We start from the raw sequence: 21,424 nt of genomic DNA, 5'->3' as shown, positions 1-21,424 counted from the left end.
AATTCATTTATCATTCACCTGTTGATGGATATTTGGCTTGTTTCCAGTTGTTGGTTATTACAAATAAATCTGCTGTGTACATTTGTATTCAAGTCTTTGTATGAACAGACGCTTTCATTTGTCTTGGATAAATACATAGGAGTGAAATGGCTGAGTCTGTTGGCAGGTATATGTTTAATATTTTAAGAACTGCTACATTGTTTTCCAATGTGATTGTGTCATCTTCATTCCCACTAGTAATGTATCAGAGTTCTGGTTTCTCCACATCCTCAGCAACACTTGGTAGTGTCTGTCTTTTTAAATTTTAGCCATTCTGTGAGGTGGGTAGCAGTGTGTCATTATACGCTTAATTTGCATCATCCTAGTGACTAATGACATAGAACTTTTTTTTTTTTTATCAGAGAGAGAGAGAGAGAGAGACAGTGAACAGAAGCAGGGGGAGTGGCAGGCAGAGGGAGAAGCAGGCTCCTTGGCCGGATGCGGGACTCTATCCCAGGACCTTAGGATCGTGACCTGAGCTGAAGGCAGCCTCTTAACAGGCTGAGACACCCAGGCGTCCCATAGAACATTTTTCTCTGTGCTTGTTATCCATCCTTTGGCCCTATCTTACTACTTTTTATTATTGAATTTTGAATGATTTTAAAAAAAATATTTTGGATGTGAGTTCTTTATCAGATGTGATTTGTAAGTATGTTCTCCCAGTATGTGGCTTGTCTTTTCATTGTCTTAACACTGTCTTTAAAAGAGCAGGAGTTTTAAATTCTGATGAAGTCCAGTCTATAATTTTGTTCTTTTATGGGTCATGCTTTTGATATTATCCCTAATTTAATGTCTCCCTTACACAAGGTCAGAAGGGAAAGATATTTCTGCTTATTATAGAATTCCAGATGGACAAGTATTTGTACTGTTAGCACCTTAAAGCATGTCTCATCCCTCACTCCTTTGGGTGATTTTAAGGTTTTCTCTTTACCATTGTCTTTGGTTCTAATGTGCCCTACTGTAGTTGTCCTCATGTTTGTAAGTCTTGACCTTTTTAGATCTGTGGGTTTATAGTTTCATTATATTTGGAAAGATTTTGGCTATTAAATCTTTACATATTTTTCTGTCTCTACTCTGTTCATTCCTCTCCTTCAGGGCCTTCAAGTCTATCTGCATTAGGCTGCTTCAGTTTTAACATTTTAATAATTCTTATCTATATATAATTTTTCCATGTGGAATCCGAAGAATACTGCTTCTATTACATGCATGTGTAGCGGCTCACTGTCCACAGCTCACAGATGATATGTTCTCTTCCTTGTTTTTAATCTTTTTTTCGCTCTTTCATTTAGCTCATTTGTTTAGTAGCGTCCGTGGGCTCTACCCACCTAATGCAAGAGTGCCCTCCAACTCCAGTTTGACAACCAAAAATTTCTGTGAAGAGTTCCAAATGTCTCCCTGGGGAATCAAAATCATCTCTGTTTGAGAAGCACTGTTCTAGAGTGAATTACTACACACCCTTGAAGCAAGTCCTTTCTGTTTTTTTTTTTCTTTCTGAATAACATAGTTTCTCACATTCCACACATATGTCTATTAAGAATTATTCTGTAGTAAAATAATCTTCATCTACTCTTTTCTTAAATTAATATTTTTATTTAGTTGACACAAAATTTACATCAGTTTCAGGTGTAAAACATAGTGATTTGACAAGTTTATACATTATGCTATGCTCACCCCAAGTGTAGCCACCATCTGTCACCACCGTACAACATTATTACAATGCCATTGGCTGTATTTTTTATGCTGTGCCTTTTATTCCTGTGACTTATTCATCCCTTTCTGAGTACTCTACCTGAACTCCATGAATTACAAGGTTTCTTTTCTGGTTGGCAGGAGCAGGTACTGTTCTCAGCTTTATGGAATAGTAGACACTCTTCCCCTTAATCTTTTCAAGTGGCTCTTTCCTTGGCCTCAGGTAGTTTCTTCACGTCCGCGTGCAGGTCAGCACTCTGCTGAACACCTGATGGAACTTGTGCGGATCTCCAGCATTCCTTCTTTGTGCAGCCCTCTCTTCTCTGATTTCCTGCCCTGCAAATTCTAGCTGCATTTGTCTCCTTTTATTCTTTTCAACTCACAATGTCTGATAGGTACCTTGTACTGTAACCCAGAAACTCTCTGAAAGCAGAAAGCTTGCGTCCTTGAAAGCCTCAACTTGTTTGTTTCCCACCATCTATCTGGGATCACTGTACTTCATTTTCTAATGTCCAGTGTGTTTCATTTTATATACTTTGTCATGATTTTTGGTTATTTCAGGCAAGAAAGTGAATCTGGTCCTTATGACTCCATCTTGTCTGAAATGGTTGTCTCGTGCATATTCTTTAAACATATCTATTTTACCTCTTTTTCCCATTCTGATTTCTCTCTTTTGATTCAGTCACTTTATTTTTCCTCTGTTCTTCCTATCAACTATTTTCATGATAAACAATGAGACAATATCTGGAGTTTTGGAAATATCTATTTGAGTTATTAGCATATAGCTTTTATTAAAGTTATGGAATTGGGTAAAACTGCCTATATAAAAAGTAAAGATAGAGAAGATGACTTATTAGAATTTATTCCTGTCTATGTGATATTTAAGTTAATGTTTTTATATAAATGATTTCACATATATTTGCATGCAGGATGACCTGAGTTGTATGCTTATCCCCTTTTTAGTCGTGAATAAACTTTGAGTACCAGGACTATGACCTCTCCTTCATCTATCATCTCAGGAGAAAGTATGTAACTAATGAGGAAATTGATGAGTAGTGAATTTAGCATAGAAGATACAGGGTAGGGGTGAGAAGAGAATCTGAAAAGATACTGCCCACTTTGTCATTATTTTATTTCTGCAATCAAGTTGAATTATTGCAGTCCTAATCAGAATAGATATTTATCTTTACTAAGAAGTAAAATTCATTTACCAATCATCAAAATAAATATGTAGATGAACCTTTTAGGTGGTTATATGTCTCCAAAACCTTAAGGCTTCCATGTGTATGTTTACTGTAACCAAGACACATGCTTATTTGTATGTAGTGCCATGTAACAATTCACTTGAACTTTATGGAATGTGGTTATCTGGATGGTTTATGGTTATTTGGGTTATACACTAAAACTGAAAAAAAAACCAAACTACAACACTACTTGATCTTCTTATGGACACCCTGTATGGTGAAATCAAATGTACATATCAGTATGGAAGGTCATTTTTAAAAATCTAATTGTTAAAAGAATTCCAGGCTTTTTTTTTTTTTAATGAGTTCCAGTCTTGCCTAAACAGAGGCCCTAATTTGTTTGGTGAATGCTTTGATAATTCTAGCAAGAGGCTAAGAAGCATGGAGTCTTCTGAAACCTTGGATTATGAGAACCTGATGGAGTTGCTCTGTGTTAAAAAAGTTTAGGGATACTTTTCTCTCAGAAAAGAGAAGGGAGAGACTAACAGAGGACAAGAACTATTGGGATGGGGTCAAGGAGATGGGAAATATAAAGAAAGAGTTTCTGAGAGAAGAGAAATAGTTGACGAGTCTCCATTAGAGTGTTTGCTATGTAATGTGCAAAATAACCATCCCTTTTTGTTTTATGAAACATTTAGTGAAGGCAACATGGCTCCTAGAGATTTAGGGAGCAGCTTTTCTTTCCTCAGGATATGATGAAGTTCAGGGTCTAGGTTAAGGATTGGGATGAGACAAACCCAGAACTTTCCAAAGGGACATAGCTTTTACAGGACAAGTATAGTGATACAGAAACACTGAAGACTTAGGTACTCTGGATACCATTAGGGATATTTGGGTAAGTTACTAATTAACCAAAATTGTATGGGGCTTTTTTCATATTGGTATAGAAAGCCGCCTATGCTTTGTTCTCTAGAGCATTACAAATAACACTTTGCTAGTCTGTATTATTATTTCAACAAGCAACGCAGATTTAGGTAAAAAACCTTTTCATTACTTTACCTCCTAGGATTATTTTGAAGATTATATTTATAAATTTATTTCAAAGTGTTTCTAGAAAAATACCTGTGGAATTCATATAGCTCTGGGCCAAAGGACTTATTAATATCTGGCAGTTGCACTTAGGTTTTTTAGATAATTCTAATTTTCAGTGAAGTTGGTGGCATCTAATGTTTATATAAGTTGATAGAGTTTTCTTTTTTTTGTTGTATTTGTTGTTTTTTAAAGGTAGAGGTTTTTCTCCAAAGAATAGAGGAAGATTGGGTAATAGAAAAGCAGGATTGTTTTTTTAGGGGTGGACTCCCTGTTGATATACTGGAATGGACTTTGAAGTTGTCATAGTCTTTTTAGATGAGTGGAGAAACATTGCAGTGCTTTCAAAAAAGGGGAATGAAAGGCAACTTCCTGTAAGAATTTTTTATTTTTTTATTTTATTTTATTTTTTAAAGATTTTATTTATTTATTTGACAGAGAGAGACACAGTGAAAGAGGGAACACAGCAGGGGGAGTCGGAGAGGGAGAAGCAGGCTTCCTGCTGAGCAGGGAGTCTGATGCGGGGCTCGATCCCAGGACCCTGGGATCATGACCTGAGCTGAAGGCAGACGCTTAACGACTGAGCCAGCCAGGCACCCCAAGAATTTTTTAAACAAGAGTAAAATGACACGAAGCATTTAATTCCTCATTGTTATTGCAGTTAGTTCAGGTTTGAGAAATACATGATAATTATCTATGCTGTTTGATGACTCACTAATAAATATACTGATAAGCAAAGTGGAAAGTTGTTTTAAAGAGTGGCTTAAAGAAACTCTTTCAACATTTGTCTTTATATTAGGATCAACACAACAGCAGTATTATGCCAAAAACAGGAACGATTTTAACTGGACTTCCACTTAATTTTATTTTAAAAAACTGTTAATAACCAGATAATGTGTGCTCCCTCCCCACCAGTCATTTTACCTGAATATGTTTGCATTTTTTTTAAAGATTTTATTTATTTATTTGACAGAGAGAGACACAGCGAGAGTGAACACAAGCAGGGGGCATGGGAGAGGGAGAAGCAGGTTTCCCGCAGAGCAGGGAGCCCGATGTAGGGCTCGATCCCAGGACCCTGGGATCATGACCTGAGCCAAAGGCAGATGCCTAACGACTGAGCCACCCAGGTGCCCGGACATTCTTTTTCATTCAAGTGTATATGATAGATTCACATTTTATTTTAGGCCAAAGGATGGGCTAACCAGCTGATGTCTTGATGATCAGGGTACAGATTTTTCAGTAGGAATTCTTTTGAGTACAGGCTGCCCAGGTGATATTAACAGTGCTGGTAGGTGGAAGCATTCCTTAATTTTGAGTTAAACATAACTTTTTAACTTGAAATATCACCAGATAGCACTGCATCTAGTTCATGAAATTATTTCTGTTGTATAGTTGTTATTAATCTCTTTAAATTGTACCTTATCCCCATTTTGCTGAGGAGGCCCAGAAATTTTTATTAGTTTTCTTGGAAAATCAAATGATAGGCTTAAAGTAACAGGATTACTTTTATTCTGGTAATGTCTAATCTGATTCAGTTTTTCAGTTTTTTCCTATAAGTTATCTCATGTTTGTTTTTTCTTTTTTTGTAACAAGAAATGAAGAAACTAAAAATCAGAAAGGCCAAGTGACCTGCCTTAGATCACAAAACTACCAAATAGATGAGTCAGCCATTTAAGAAGGCATAATTCCAATTTCTGTATTCCTTTCATCATATCAAAATGGACATATTGAACAAGGTAATGGGGTGGAATATGGGGCACTGGGCATCATATAGTTAATCATATTAACCCATCTACATTATTGAGGGACCTGTCCAAATGGACAATCTCTAACCTCAGGGTGTTGAGAGATTATTATAGGAATGGGAGCATACAATTAGGTCTATTACGGGCTCATCTGGATAAGTGTCATACCTGTCATGATATGATACGAATATTATTAAAAAGTTCTGAGACCAAAGACGAGGAACTTACTATAATTACCCAAGAACACTGTAAGATGAATAGATATTTTGGGGCGCCTGGGTGGCTCAGTCATTAAATGTCTGCCTTAGGCTCAGGTCATGATCCCAGGGTCCTGGGATAGAGCCCTGCATTGGGCTCCCTGCTCCGCGGGAAGCCTGCTTCTCCCTCACCCACTCCCCCTGCTTGTGTTCCCTCTCTCGCTGTCTCTCTCTCTGTCAAATAAATAAATAAAATCTTAAAAAAAAAAAAAGATGAGAAGATATTTTAATAGAAAGGCCATTGTAGGTTTTTAGTTATTGCATGAGAGATGATAAGTTCTTGAATGCTAATTTGTGACAATGATAATGGAAAAAAAGGGAAGATTCACATGTTCTGGAAACATTGTAGAGCTAGTTACAGGAGAATTAACATCCATCTCAAAAAGAGGCTATGTTAGGGCGCCTGGGTGGCTCAGTTGGTTAAGCGACTGCCTTCGGCTCAGGTCATGATCCTGGAGTCCCAGGATCGAGTCCCACATCAGGCTCCCTGCTCAGCAGGGAGTCTGCTTCTCCCTCTGACCCAACCCCCTCTCATGTGCTCTCTCTCTCTCTCTCAAATAAATAAAATCTTAAAAAAAAAAAAAGAGGCTATGTTAGTTTTCTATTGCTGCCTGACAAATTACCCCAAAATTCACAGCTTAAAACAATACCCATTTATTAGTTCATAGTTCTGTAGGTCAGAAGTACAGGTAGATTTATCTGGGTCCTCTGCTCAGAATCTACAAGGTTAATAATATCAAGGTCATAGCCAGGCCATTTTCTCATCTGAATCTTAGGCTTCTCTTTCAAATTCAGGTGCTTGTAGAAGAAATTAGGTTCTTGTGGTTGTAGGACTGAGGTTCCTATTTCCTTGCCCCAGTCAACCAAATGGGTTGCTCTCAGCTCCTAGAGGTTGCCAGTCGTCTTTGCCACACGGCCCCTTCCATCTCCAAACCCAGCAATGGAGAATCTCCCTCACATCAGATCTCTTCTTACTTTTTTCAGTCTTTCCATCAGAAAGAAATTAATTCCTTTTATGGACTAACTTGATTAGGATAATCTCCCTATTTTAAGATCAGCTGCTTTGCTACCTTATTAAACTATAAAATCCCTTCATACAAGCATCTAGATTGATGTTTGACTGAGTAACTGAGAGAATGTGTGTACACCCGGTGCAGCAGTCTTGGGTTTCATCTTAGAATTCTACCTACCACTAGCCTAAGGAAATAGAGGGAAACAGAAGAAAGTTTAATATAACTTCAAAGTTTTTAGAAGCTTTGCCTTCCAGAAAAGTAATGGCCACTTTGAGTTAGTAAGTAGAGGATTTGGAGTGGATTGAGATCAAGATACTGAGCTTAATTTAGGTCACTTTGAATTTGAGGTTCCAGTGAAATAGGATATCCATCAGTCAGCTGTAACTCATTCTGGAGCTTGGGGATAGGTGATGGATATTTGTGAATTATTAATGTTTTAAGATTTAAAATTTTTGTGAACAAGGTCATCTTAGGAAAGATGATTTGGTGAGAAAAATTTCAAATTGGAATTTAGAAGAATTGTTTCATTTGCCATGTAAATAGAGAGAGAAAAAGGCAAAAGAAACAGAGAAAAAAGATGATAATAGAGAGCTATGTTAATAATCTTAGTTTCTTTATAGCCTATAAGCCTTCTGAAAGCAAGAAGGCTATCTTGCTTACTGTTATATCTTTATTTTTTTTATTTAAATTCAATTGGCCAACAATTTTATTAGTTTCAGATGTAGAGTTTAGTAAATCAGCAGTTGCATATAACACCCAGTGCTCATCCCATCATGTGCCCTCCTTATTGCCCATCCCCCAGTCACCCCATCCCCCCCACCCACCTCCCCTCCAGCAGCCCTCAGTTTGTTTCCTATAGTTAAGAGTCTCTCATAGTTTGTCTCCCTCTATGATTACTTTCCATTCAGTTTTCCCTCCCTTTCCCTATGTTCCTCTGCACTGTTTCTTATATTCCACATATTGAGTGAAACCATATGATAATTGTCTTTCTCTGATTAACTTATTTATCTCAGCATAATACCCTCCGGTTCCATCCACATTGTTGTAAATGCTAAGTATTCATCCTTTCTGATGGCTGAGTGTTATATATTTAGTACGCAGTGATGTGCTTAACACAGAGTAAGTAATAAATATTTATTGAATGACTTGATGAACGAGGGAATGAATACACTCTCATGAGGTCATGGGTGGGAGGTGCCCGATATTGCAGAGAAGGTAAGTGAAATGAGAACAAAGAAAGTCAGTGGATTTGGCAATTAGGAAATAATTCACGCATTCTTAATATCACTTTCAGCACAATGGTGAAAATGGATATTGGGTTAGAAAGAATAATAATTTGTAAATAATTATTCTGAGAAGTAAGAAGTAGGAACTAAGTTTGTCATTAAATGTAAGAGGAACTTAAAAAGGTAGTTTAAATGGGGAAGTCAGTCATACATCAGGAAGAAATGTCTGCGTCTGTGTGTATGTATTTGCATGTGCTTAGGGTTAGAATATATTTGAGTGTGTAATTTGGTCAGAAGGACAGAATTAAAAGGAATAGAAGAGACTAAAGAAATTAGTAAGAGGAAGAAAGTAATGGCAACCAAATTGTTTATTGATTGATTTATTGATTGATAAATATTTATTAAATACCTCTTATATAGTGGGCACTAGTTGAAATGATTGGAACATATGCATTCTTGGGGAGCTTGTATTCTAATGGGAAAATAGAATATAAAATATAACGTAAAAATGAGTATAATGAAGATCTGTGTGAATAAAGGGCATGTGAGGCTGACTAAGAGAATGAAGGAAAGTGAAGGATAATGATGCCTGGAAACACAGGATTGAAAGACTATTACTGCAGAGAGTTGATGCCTATAAAGGCAGGTAAATATGAAACGGGTGCTTCTGAGTAATTTTTTATGGTTAAAACATGGTGAGCAAGGGAAGGGTATTAGATGAGAAATGCAGGAAAGGATTTAATCATGAAGTTTTTATTTTTCTTCTGAAGGTAATGGACATGTATGCAAGAGTGCCAAGCAGTGGCGCGCACACACACACACACACACACAGAGGTACACACACTTTGGTGGGAATATGGAGGCTAGATGTCATTGGGAATGAGTTGTGAAAGACTGCTGAGGTCAGAACAAGGTCTAAAAGCAGTAAGGGGAGGAAACGGATGGACATGTTAAATAGAAGTAGATTCAGGTCTGCTGACTGGTTGGATGTGTAAGGGATGTGGGCAAGAGATATCATTAGGCTGAACCCAGGTTGTGGCTTGATAGCAGTGATCAAGATAGACAACTCTGGCACATGAGTAAATTTTAGGGCAATTCTGATATACTTATGGAACATAAGGGAAGATATAATCAGTTGAAAATACCGTGTCTATATAGCTCAAAATGAGGACAGAACTTTTGAAATCCTCAGCACTGAATAAAATCTTTAGAAGACATTCAAACGAATAAGATCGAGGTAGAAAATTAGCCTCAGAAAAAAAAAACTTGAGATGAATTAAGCTCTTATCCAATAAGGAAATAGATGGATAAAGGAATGTGGCCATTTCAAGACAAAGTCTAATGAAACTGTGAGACAGTCCATAACAGACATTATCTGTGACGTATTAGGCAAGAATGTCTGGTAAGACTGAGGGAAGAAAATCAGGAGGGTGAGGAATGTGAAGAATGTTTGCACTAGTTGTTAGAGCAAGTTTAGAAGTTGAGGTGGGGACCCATCTGAAGCAGATAGGACAGAGGAGCAGGAAGACGAACTCTGGTTTGGTTGTATTACTCGATATTCATCTCAGAAAGGAGACCAAGGTAAACTGGGTTAATCCTGGCTAGGGACTTGACAAGATGGGCGCTAGAGAAAGTAAACGTATCTTTCTTTTTTCTCTTTTTGAGGGTGCTAGTTGAAGTAGTTGACTATAGGATCTCACAGGCTGATAAAAAATTCAAAATATCGAAAATCACAGAAAAGCCTAGGGACAGGATTGGTAGATTTAAGGAAATCTGAGAACTTGAAGCATAGGAAGTGGTAATCAGAGAAGAGTCCTTGAGATTTTATGCTTTGAGTTGGAGTACTTCAGAGTAATTTGAGTTGATAAAGTAGAGAAAATATGAAATTCAGAGATGATTCAGGAGATCAATGGCCTGTAAAGACTGAAGGTCTAAGGCTTATCAACGTACGCTTAATACAGTCATTCTCAACTAAGAGTGATTTCATCCTTCCGGGTAGGGTTGTCAGATAAAATAGAACACTCTTCTTCGTACAGACCTTCATTATACCCATGTTAATGTTATATCTTAATCAGCATTTTTGGATAGGTTCTCCATATGTATATGTATACACGCACATATATATACATACATATATATGAAAATGTATATATAACAAAATTTTGCTCTCCTAGGTAGTATGTACTTATGAGAGTTGCAATAAAATATTTACTTGTTCAAGAACAATTTCTCACATGACATTAGAAGCCCCATCAATGATGTGATCTTAGTTCTTAATCCTGTGCTAAGGCACAAAATAAAAGTGCAATAAATATTTATTGAATGTGTGAATGACAAAGGGGCTTTGAACTCACCCGGGATGGTGAGAGTGAATGAGAATGAGAGATATACAGTTAGCCGGGTGCCAACGTTCCTGTGGACTATAGAGCAAGATTTTGGAAGAGGTCAGGAAATGAATGATATTGACAAGAAGAAAGTATAATAATTGGATCTAATGTTTCCAGGGAGAGGCTCCAATATCCTGACAGGAAAATTACTATTAGAAATTTTATATAATCATGAATATAATTAATAAAAAAATTAGTGAGAACTCACTAGTTCTAGTTAATGCAAAAGAGTTTTAATTCTTCAGAGTGTCTTTTTATCTTAAAGTACATTACAGAATTTTCAAATGTAATCGAACCCCTGGGGCTGCTTTGAAAATATTAATTTGTTGGGTCAATGATTAAAAGATCAGAAATTCCCCGAAATATTACTATAAATACCACTTTTACAATGCCACTGTGAAATTCTGCAAAAGTACTATATGATCTCTTTAAAAGACCATGATATGTTTATTGGGTTTCTTTATTATGAAAGTAGGAATTTAGAATTTATGATACCTTGCACTTCATCATGACAACTACTTATTCCTTAAATGCTTTTGTTACTCTATAAATCTTTCTCAAAACTCTGAGTTGGTTTTGTTGCTTTTTCTGTTTATTGCTGGAAGTATCATTTCTCAGATATTTATAGGAATATACTGGTTTATCTCATTACCAGAAGGCACTGTTAAAATAGAAGTTGTAATCATTCTGCCATAAGGATATCTATTTTTCTAATTTTGCATAATGAATAAATCAGTCACTTAAATAGCACTCATTAAATAACCAGAGGGATCTATATCTATCTGTAGCATTAGCATACCTATTAATTCATATATATTAATCCAGTTAAATATTTAATATTAGAGTATCATGTTTTCATAGGCTCTGTCTTGGCTAGGAGTGAAGAGGGATAAAATGATAGCTCCTACCTCCATGAAGTTTACTTTCAAGCAGGGGAGCCATTTATTAAATAAATTATTACAAAATAATAATTTAGTTATAATTATAAAATGTATTATGAATACATAATGAATATGCCTAATAACACATATCCTAGGAACACTGAGATAGTTATGGATGCAGCATAACAAATTACTCCAAAATATAACAGCTTAAAGCAACACTTATTTATTATTTCACCATGACATTTGACAGTCACCCAGCTGGCTTGTCCTGGCTCAGGGTCTCTCATGAGACTGCAGTTAAGAAGTTAACTAGGGATATTGTTATGGGAGGCTTGCCTGAAGGATCCACTTTAAAGGTGGCTTACTCACGTGACTACTGGCAAGAGCCCTCAGTTCCTCATCACGTTGGCTTCATAGGACTGCTTGAGAGTCCTCATCATAAGACAGCTGGCTTCTCGAGAGTGAATGATCTAATAAGAGAGATAGCAATAGGGAAGACACAATAGCTTCTGTGATCTAGTCTCATAAGTTACTCCATGTCATTTCCACCATATTCTGTTTGTGAAACAGGTCACTAAGGACAGCCCACATTCAGGAGGAGAAGGAGTGTAATTAGGCTTTACCTTTTGCAAAGAGGAGTATCAAATAATTTGTGGATATAGTTTAATATCATTATATCTCTTCTAGTCTGAGGCATGAAAAAGTGCTTTCCTGGTAACGTGGCATTATGCTGAGAATGGAAGGATGAAAAGATTTATCACTGCACAATAAGTGAAGGGTGAAAGATCAAAATAGTTCCAGACACAGGGAACATACATAGGTGTCCAGAGGCAGGAGAGAACACATAGAGAAAAATGAAAACAAAACAAAACAAAAATGGTGTGGCTGTAGGGGCAATAGTGGGAGGCGAGTTGTAAATTGAGGCTAGGGAGCTAGAGAGAGAAACTAGGATGAATAGACAGAGATCAGGTTAAGAATTTTATACACCATCCTAAGGCAATGAGAAGGCTTTGAAGGGTTTCACAGAGAAAGGGGACTCGATTTGGGCAACATTTTACTCACAGAATACAGTACTCTGCTTTGTGGTGAGTGGACTGTAGAGGGTGAGAGTGGATGCAGGGAAAGAGGTGAAAAGGTGGTTGCCTTGGCATTGAGACTTGAATCAGGTGGTGACAGTTGGTGAAGGAAGAAGAGGACATATTCTAAATATATTTAGAAGGTAGGCTATGTAGGAATTACTAACTAATTGGTGGTGGTAGAATAGCGAGAGGAGGTGGCAAAGATTCATAGGTTTCTGGCTTAGGCAGTGGGTGGGTGGTAGTGACACCATTTACTAAAAGCAGGAACACTTGAAGAAGAATAGACTTGGGGGCTAGGAAAAAAAATCACAAGTAAGATAGTGATGGTCCAGTGAAATTGCTATGAGGTACGGAAAAACGATAGATGTAACTTTCCCAAATCACAGAGTTAGTTTTGGCAGAACTCCTATCCTTTGACAACGAGCCTCATGTAATATCTACCACATTATGATTCTCTCTTTACGGTTATTTTCCTGTTTTATGACTATAGAGGGAGAGAGAGAATGAGTATAGCTTTCCTGAGTATCACTCTTTATAAGTTTGTTGACCTATATTTGTATTTAAAGAGAGAGATTTTTTTATATGTGTGACTGATAAAGGTAAAATCTGGCTTGTTAGAGCCAGATTGGATTACGGCTTTATATGGAAGGCAATCCAGAGAAGTAGATGAGATCATTTTAGGAATCATATAAACCCTGGTCTGAGACTTGATTATCTTAGCAACCTTGGATGAACTAACCAACTTTTCTAACCTCATTTTTCCTTTCTAGTGTAGGAAAAGTTACCTCCCTCACACCTCTGCTATTCTGTGGTCTGTACTTTCCGCCTACTTTAGGATCTTTCTGTTCTCTTGCCCCGTCATTCTGTTACTGTGGATATGTTGATATTTCTAGGAGATCTGAGAAATACCTGATTGAGTTGCATATGCTAACTCATGTAAGTGATATTTATGGAACATCATCACTGACTGTAAGACCAGGCAGATTAGTAGCTGACACATAGATTTAAAGATTAGCCAGGTGGCAGATGATCTGAACAAAGATTGGAGGAAGTCTAAATGGCAGGAAGCCCAAACGACCCAATTAAACAGAATGCAGTAGTTTTCCTGAACACTAGAAGTCCTGTGAGTCCAAATGTTCTATATTTGTCTACAACCAAACAGACATATCAGGTAATAAAGACAAATATTTCATATATTCAGAAAGTACGATTGCCGAGTCTGGTTGTGGGAATGACTAAATCATCATAATATTGTTATCATGTGGTTTGCCTGCTATGTTCAAGAGTGAGACCAGCTGGGTGCAAATACTATTTCAGACACTTAGAACCTGTGTGTAGTTGGGAAATGACTTCTAGCCCCCTAATTTCAGTTTTCTCGTCTGTAAAATGTGGATAATTATAGTACTTTCTCAAATGGGTCTTTTGTGGATCAAATTAAGTGTCACTTTTCTTACTTAGCCCAGTGCTTGGCACCGGCAAATGATCAGTAAATGCTTTATGTTATCTATTGTGGTTGTTACCTTCAACAACATGTATGTGGGTGCCTATTGTAATATATTGGAGTATTGGGCAGCAAATATTCTCTCCCTTTAAGCTCGTCTTTGGGGTAGAGTACACTTCCTTACTCTGTTGCCTTTGGCTTGACCATGTTATTTGCTTTGAGTGGCTTGACGTGAACAGAGTTTAAATGTGCCTGAATGCAGTAGTGTGGCTCTTTTTCTAGATTTGCCTTCGGAAGAACATGCCTAGATAGTGCTCATTTGAAGAGAGTCTGGAGACTTGTAAAGTGGCTCTGAACCCAACCTGAAGACTTAAACTAAGTCCAGCCATTTCATAGCCTAAAAGCTGACCCACAAACACTAGGTGAGGAGGAGAAAACTATTTATATTTTAAGCCACTGAGTTTTCATGTGTTCTATTATATAATATTATTCTAGCAATAGTTGACTTGCCTTTCATGCAACAATGGTTCATCATTAGTGAAGAAAGCATCAGGTATCCACTGCTTATTTACTCGAACATCCTGAAGCAGAGCCACCAGCCAAGTCCCGATTAGATGAGCCAAACTAATTGTTATCTGAGTTTGTGAGTATTTTTTATTGTGACAGTAGAGGGTTGATATACCTACTTTGTCCCAAGTACAGGAAAGAAAACAAAGTCAGTTGTGCTGTGGTGTTTACATTCTAGTGAGTAAATAATGATACATTAACTAGTGATAAGCAATCCTATATGCAGGCCAAATGCCCTCATTCCTGACCATAATGTTTTATAAAAAGTGATACAGTTCACTTTTTTTTTTATCTTCCACCAAAATATGAAGTTGAAGTATACACTCCTAAATTAACCCCCAGCATGTATTACAAAGGAAAGCTATAGAATATCTCCCTTAAAGAATTTGAAAAATAACATAGCCAGCCTTTTGGTTGGAACGTTTGGATATCTGCTTGCCTAAGGATAGGGGCAGGGACTAGAAAACTGAGATTACTCTGGTTTTATGATTTTATTTTATTTTTATGATTTTATTTATTTATTTGACAGAGAGAGAGACAGCAAGAGAGGGAACACAGGCAGGAGGAGTTGTGGGGGTGGGGGGAGAAGCAGGCTTCCGGTGGAGCAGGGATCCCGACGCGGGGCTCGATCCCAGGACCCTGGGTTCATGACCCGAGCCGAAGGCAGGCGCTTAACGACTGAGCCACCCAGGTGACCCTATGATTTCATTATTTTAAATGCCAGTTTGAATTGGAAGGTAGCTAGTCATTTTCTAAATAGTTTATAATAGTTTATGAAGGTAAAGGTGAGAGATAGATAGATAGATGATAGATAGATAGTATTTTTGTTTTATCCTGGTCCAGGTAAATGAGGTCACCAGCTTGGAAGTCTTTGTTCTTAAGAATTTGAAAATGTAGTGAACGGTTTGATGAAGTTATACTTGAATGGTAAGTTGATACACAGACACATTTCTCCTTGTTTGGCTGGTTAGTTCCATTGTATTGCAACTTTTTTTTTTTAAAGAATTTTGAAATATGAATATTCAAGCAGGAAGCCAATGTTACGATTTTCATTTTTGTACTCGTAGTTTGCAATCTAGAACTTCTTTTCCTATGTATATATATATTGGAACATAATGAGGAAGTACTAACCTTTTCCCCACTGTGTTTGAATATACACAAGATAACATATATACAGGGGAAAAGTTTTTTAACATGGATGTCTGCTTTAGAAAATTTTAATGATTATTTTTAACAGGTAAAAATTATATATAATATTCACCATTTCAAATGAATTGAATAATTATCTTTAAATTCCCTATATTTTAAGTAACTTGAGGCTATGAAAAACTTAGATTTCCTAAAACATTGGATTAAAAGAGAGTTTGCAAATTCAAGTGTTTCCAGTTGCCAAGAACCAAGGGAAAAATCCTAAGGTTAATTTGTGAATCTGAGTAAAAGTAAATTGAGAATGCAGGTTTGGGGTGGGTAATATAGCATGTCCCAACTAAAAGAATTCACATTCAAAGTTTTAAAAAATAGTATGCAAGGGATTTCTGTTTCCTAAGATTTAGACAGCCATAAAGAATGTTGCTCCCATCTTAGCAATGAGAAAAAGCCTAGTAAACTATCAAGTCATTGTTTTGAAACCATCCAAGAACTGAGGTTGCAAAGCCACCTCAACGTGAATTCCAAAGTGGGCAAGCCCTTCCGAAGAGCTGGAACACACAGACTGTGGCACAGACCTGAAGCAGAGCACAGGGGGAGTAAAGGCTCTGTCCAAAATCAGTTACATTTTAACAAAGTTCCAAAGGTCAAGTATGGCCTGGCAGGTCAGTTAAAAGTAACTGGGGACCACAGATTCAAGGGGAGATCACACTCACTTGTAAGCTCTTTCCCATAAGCCTTTATCAGGAGCTGAAGAGGAAGACTGAGGGCGGGGCAGGAGACCCGTGAGAGCCTCTGTTCAGTGGTGCAGGTGTGAAGAAGGGCACTGATGGTTGCTGGAGGGTAGGCACAAAGACTGGCTTGCTTTTTCAAACTCTTTTCTCCTAGGAAGCAAAAGCTGCTGTAATAGTAGGAATGAATCCTCTTTTTTACAGGGCTCCAAATTGGTGATGAGCTGCACAAGTTCAGCACAAGCTCTGCCTACTTCCCAGACACTTTTTTCCTATTAACATGTCTGGGAGAGGATAGAAGAAGAACTTTTTACCATTGGGGGAGGGGCAAGAAACTGCCTGGGGCTTAAAATCCTATAATGACACCAAGGAAGGTCAGATACCACTGTGGGGTGGGCTGGAAACTTCTAGCCAAGGCCAATGTCACATACAAGGCAGGATTGTCTGCCGTGGGTCAGAGAGGCAGGAAGTGGAGGAAGGCTCACCCCTAAGACCTGGGCACACATGCATCCCTTAGACTGAGGTGGAACTGAACAACAGAAAACGCCATGCATACAGCATGAGCCCAGCTCCAGGGCCAGGCAACAGTAGACCACCTCTGGGGAAGGGACAGGTGCATGCAGAGGGCTTCTTCTGCAGAGCGGGAATGAAGGGACAGCTGGACAAGAAAAGCCCTCTAACACCTGAACCTCAACTCTAACCACAGGGCAATCACAGGCAGCTGCTAGAAGAATAGAAGAGCTGCTAGAAGGCCTGAAGTTCACTGCTGGTAATCTTTGCAACAGTGAACCCAAATGTAATTCCTAACTAGACCGGCTCAGTCTCATACAGTCATGGCCTGACAGTACAAGAGGCAGGCCCATTTCCAGGTCTAAAGGCAATGATCTCAGTCCTAACTGTTTTACCCAAGACATCTGACATTCCAGAAATTATAAAATATACAAAAAAGGAAGGAAAAGCAACCCACTGTCAAGTGAAAAGGCAGTCAACAGAACCAGACTAGAGATGACCCAGCTGTTGCATTGCAAACAGGAACTTTGAAATAATTGTGATGACTTTGTTCAAAGAGCTAGCAGGAAAGTGTATGAGCAAACAGGGATTTCAGTGGAGAGATGGGACTCTACTAAAAGGAAATGCTAGCCTACTAAACGTGAAAAATGTGATTTCAGACACAAAGGTTCCCTTGATAGGTTCATCTGTAGAGTTGACACAGCCAAGGAAAAAAGTGGTGAGCATGAAGGGAAGTAAATAGACGCCGAAAGAGTAAGATAGTAATAATAATTTTGACAAGAGTGAGCTTAGAGGTCAAATTTTTCTAGACCAGGACTTGTTTTGTTCAGCATCTTGATTTCTGCCTTGTACTATCTGAGCAGAGACCCCACTCATCTTCCTTTTTCATAGCCTTCTTTACTAAAGCACCTACTACCTTCATTAGGCCCAAGATCTCCCAGTTAATACCCTAGTCAGACGAGTCTCCCTCGATATATAATATGTATTTTACATCTTTCCCCTCTGCCTTCTTCAGAAATGACATGGGAACAATATGTAATAAAAATGACTTAAACCATTATGTTATTGAGAAATGTAAAAGAAATAGTTTTGTTAGGTCTGTTAAATTTTTAAATGACAGTGATCACAGGGGAAGGATCCTTTTTTGGGGAAGGATGCTCAGAGAAGAGTGCCTTCTTGAACCCTTAGTAACATGTCGTGTTAGGAAACACCTATGTGTGTCAAATGACATTACTTCTTATGGGCACATGCATGCGCACATAGGAAGGTGATAAGGCAAGGTACCGCACTGCACACAAGTCTTCCTGGTTCTCTGGTCTGAATTGTAGCTTTCCATCAAGGACTGTGGTTGACCTTAATGAGGAGACAGTCTTTATTTGGGGTGAAAATGTTCTTTGCAATTATTGAAGGTTTACAAAAGGTATACTCTTAGCTCTTGGTATTTGTTTTTCTTTTCATTCAGCCAGTAATACAATTATTTCATATTAGAAAACATTGGCCTGGTCAAATCCAGCATCTTTAAGCAAGACTGTTCTTTAGCAGAAACAGAAGTCTAAGAGATAGAGGAAATGATCCTATCAGCAGGGAACAGTTGAGCTATTTCATGCAAATGACAGGTTGGTGTTTTCAGAAGACTGGAAGGAACCCCCCCATCAGTTTTCTCTCTAGTTAGGCTCTTGTTACTGCTGTTACCGTTGTCACAGAGAGCAAGCAATCCTCAGTGATTATTTACCACATTTCTGAGCTGTCAGAAAAGAAGTAGAAACCTTTAAATATTTTGAAAATAGATTAAAGCTTTAGTGATAGAACCAGAAAAGAATCTAGTATCTTTTTTTGAATCTTTGAAGTATCACTTAGCAACACTTTAAGATCTCCTTTTGTTCTTAAAATGTTTAAAAGATTTTTTTGTCTCAAATATTGTGTGTATGTTGCATGTCTTGCTTTTTCCCCCTTAGCTGTGATGATACTTTAACCAGAATATTAATTTTTAAGAAGAAACATAAATGGTTTAACTTGATGAGATATTTTAATTTGTATATATTCCTTTCTAATTTTTTCCATATGCTTATATATATATATACTTTTAATTATTGTAGGTGTATGATTATGAACTTTTTTTATTGCTTAATATTTTGTTAATCCATTTTTCATGCCACGATGGCCTTTATAAATTTCTACTCAATTGGCTTTTGTGTTTACATTTTTCACCATTATAGATAATTGAACCATAAAACTCATGGGGTTTATTTATTTTTTTTTTTAAGATTTTATTTATTTATTTGACAGAGACACAGCAAGAGAGGGAACACAAGCAGGGGGAGTGGGAGAGGGAGAAGCAGGCTTCCCGCCAAGCAGGGAGCCCGATGGAGGGCTTGATCCCAGGACCCTGGGATTATGACCTGAGCCGAAGGCAGACGCTTCACGACTGAGCCACCCAGGCGCCCAAAACTCACGGGATTTTATAAGCCATTGAATTATTGAGTGAGGAGATGGGAAGAACAAGAAGGAAACTAGGTTGGAGAGAGGGACTAAGTAGCTGTTTGGGTCATGTTGATTTTGAATGAGATGTCCCGGGGGAAGGTCAAGTAGGCTATTAAGTATTTGGGTCTGAACTTAAGGGAGAAGTTAGGGCTGGGACATGAAAAGGAATGACTTCTTTAGATGCAGGAAAGGAATTGAGGTTGCTGTGCACAGAATGAAATAGAGTGCCTGAGGCCCTGTGGGATAGTGGTTAAAAACCTAGGCCCTTAGCTACTGCATTCAAATCCTGGCCTCGTCACTTACTCGCTGTGAGATATTTCCTAATCTATAAAATTGATGAATGCTGTGGGGCACCTGGGTGTTAAGTGTCTGCCTTCGGCTCGGGTCATGATCTCAGGTCCTGGGATCGAGCCCCGCATTGGGCTCCCTGCTCAGTGAAAAGCCTGCTTCTCCCTCTGCCTCTGCCCCTCCTCCCCACTTGTGCTCTCTCTCTGCCTCAAATAAATAAACAAAGTCTTAAAAAAAAAAAAAAACAACCTTGGTAAAAGTTGAAAGTTGTGACTACCTTATAGGATTGTTCTGACATTAATAAATGAAATAATTCTTTAAAGCGTGTTCTGTGAAGTCGGGTTCATTATAACCCTTTGTTGTTGGGTTTTTGTTTGAAATAGTTTTATTTTTTATTTTTTTAATTAATTTTTTTAACTGAAATATCACTGGTATACAATAAAAACGAGGTGGTATACATCAGAGTGATCCAATAGTTTTATTTTATTTTATTTATGTTATTTTTTATTTTTATTATGTTATGTTAGTCACCATACAATACATCATTAGTTTTTGACGCGGTGATCCATGCTTCATTGTTTTCATGTAACACCCAGTGCTCCATGCAGTAGGTGCCCTCCTTAATACCCATCACCGGCCTAACCCATCCCCCCTCCCCCCTCCCCTCTAGAACCCTCAGTTTGTTTCTCAGAGTCCATAGTCTCTCATGGTTTGTCTCCCCCTCCGATGTACCCCCTTCATTTTTCCCTTCTTTCTCCTAATGTCCTCCATGCTCTTACTTATGTTCCACAAATAAGTGAAACCATATGATAATTGTCTTTCTCTGCTTGACTTATTTCACTTAGCATCATCTCCTCCAGTCCCATCCATGTGGATGTAAAAGTTGGGTATTCGTCCTTTCTGATGGCTGAGTAATATTCCATTGTATCTATGGACCACATCTTTATCCATTCATCTGTTGAAGGGCATCTCGGCTCTTTCCACAGTTTGGCTATTGTGGACATTGCTGCTATGAACATTGGGGTGCATATGGCCCTTCTTTTCACTACATCTGTGTCTTTGGGGTAAATACCCAGGAGTGCAATTGCTGGGTCATAGGGTAGCTCTATTTTTAAATTTTTGATGCACCTCCACACTGTTTTCCAAAGTGGCTGTACCAACTTGCATTCCCACCAACAATGTAAGAGGACTCCCCTTTCTCCACAACCTCTCCAACATTTGCTGTTTCTTTCCCTGTCCATTTTTGCCATTCTAACTGGTGTAAGGTGGTATCTCAATGTGGTTTTGATTTGAATTTCCCTGATGGCTAATGATGATGAACATTTCTTCATGTGTCTGTTAGCCATTTGTATGTCTTCTTCAGAGAAGTGTCTTTTCATATCTTCTGCCCACTTTTTGACTTGATTATTTGTTTTTTGGGTGTTGAGTTTGAGAAGTTCTTTATAGATCTTGGATACCAGCCCTTTATCTGTAGTGTCATTTGCAAATATCTTCTCTCATTCTATGGGTTGCCTCTTTGTTTTGTTGACTGTTTCCTTTGCTGTGCAGAAGCTTTTTATCTTGATAAAGTCCCAAAAGTTCATTTTTGCTTTTGTTTCACTAGCTTTTGGAGATGTATCTTGAAAGAAGTTGCTGTGCGGGATGTCAAAGAGGTTACTGCCTGTGTTC

General features: G+C 38.0%; 1 long non-coding RNA gene across 1 annotated transcript in view; it reads left to right on the top strand.

Moving 5' to 3' along the window:
- LOC141373503 (uncharacterized) overlaps positions 1–21,424 on the top strand; it is a 344,341-nt gene that overhangs the window by 122,251 nt on the left and 200,666 nt on the right. The window contains exon 4 of the long non-coding RNA XR_012379568.1: positions 5,595–5,737. This is a non-coding gene — a long non-coding RNA (uncharacterized lncRNA). The remainder of the gene's footprint in view (positions 1–5,594; positions 5,738–21,424) is intronic.

This window comes from Callorhinus ursinus, unplaced genomic scaffold (assembly GCF_003265705.2).
Source record: "Callorhinus ursinus isolate GAN/ISIS: 27379988/994484 unplaced genomic scaffold, GSC_fseal_2.0 scaffold10, whole genome shotgun sequence".
In the NCBI taxonomy this organism is placed as follows: domain Eukaryota; kingdom Metazoa; phylum Chordata; class Mammalia; order Carnivora; family Otariidae; genus Callorhinus; species Callorhinus ursinus.
Note: the sequence above shows the minus strand (reverse complement) of the source record. Positions and strands in the feature narration are given on the sequence as shown.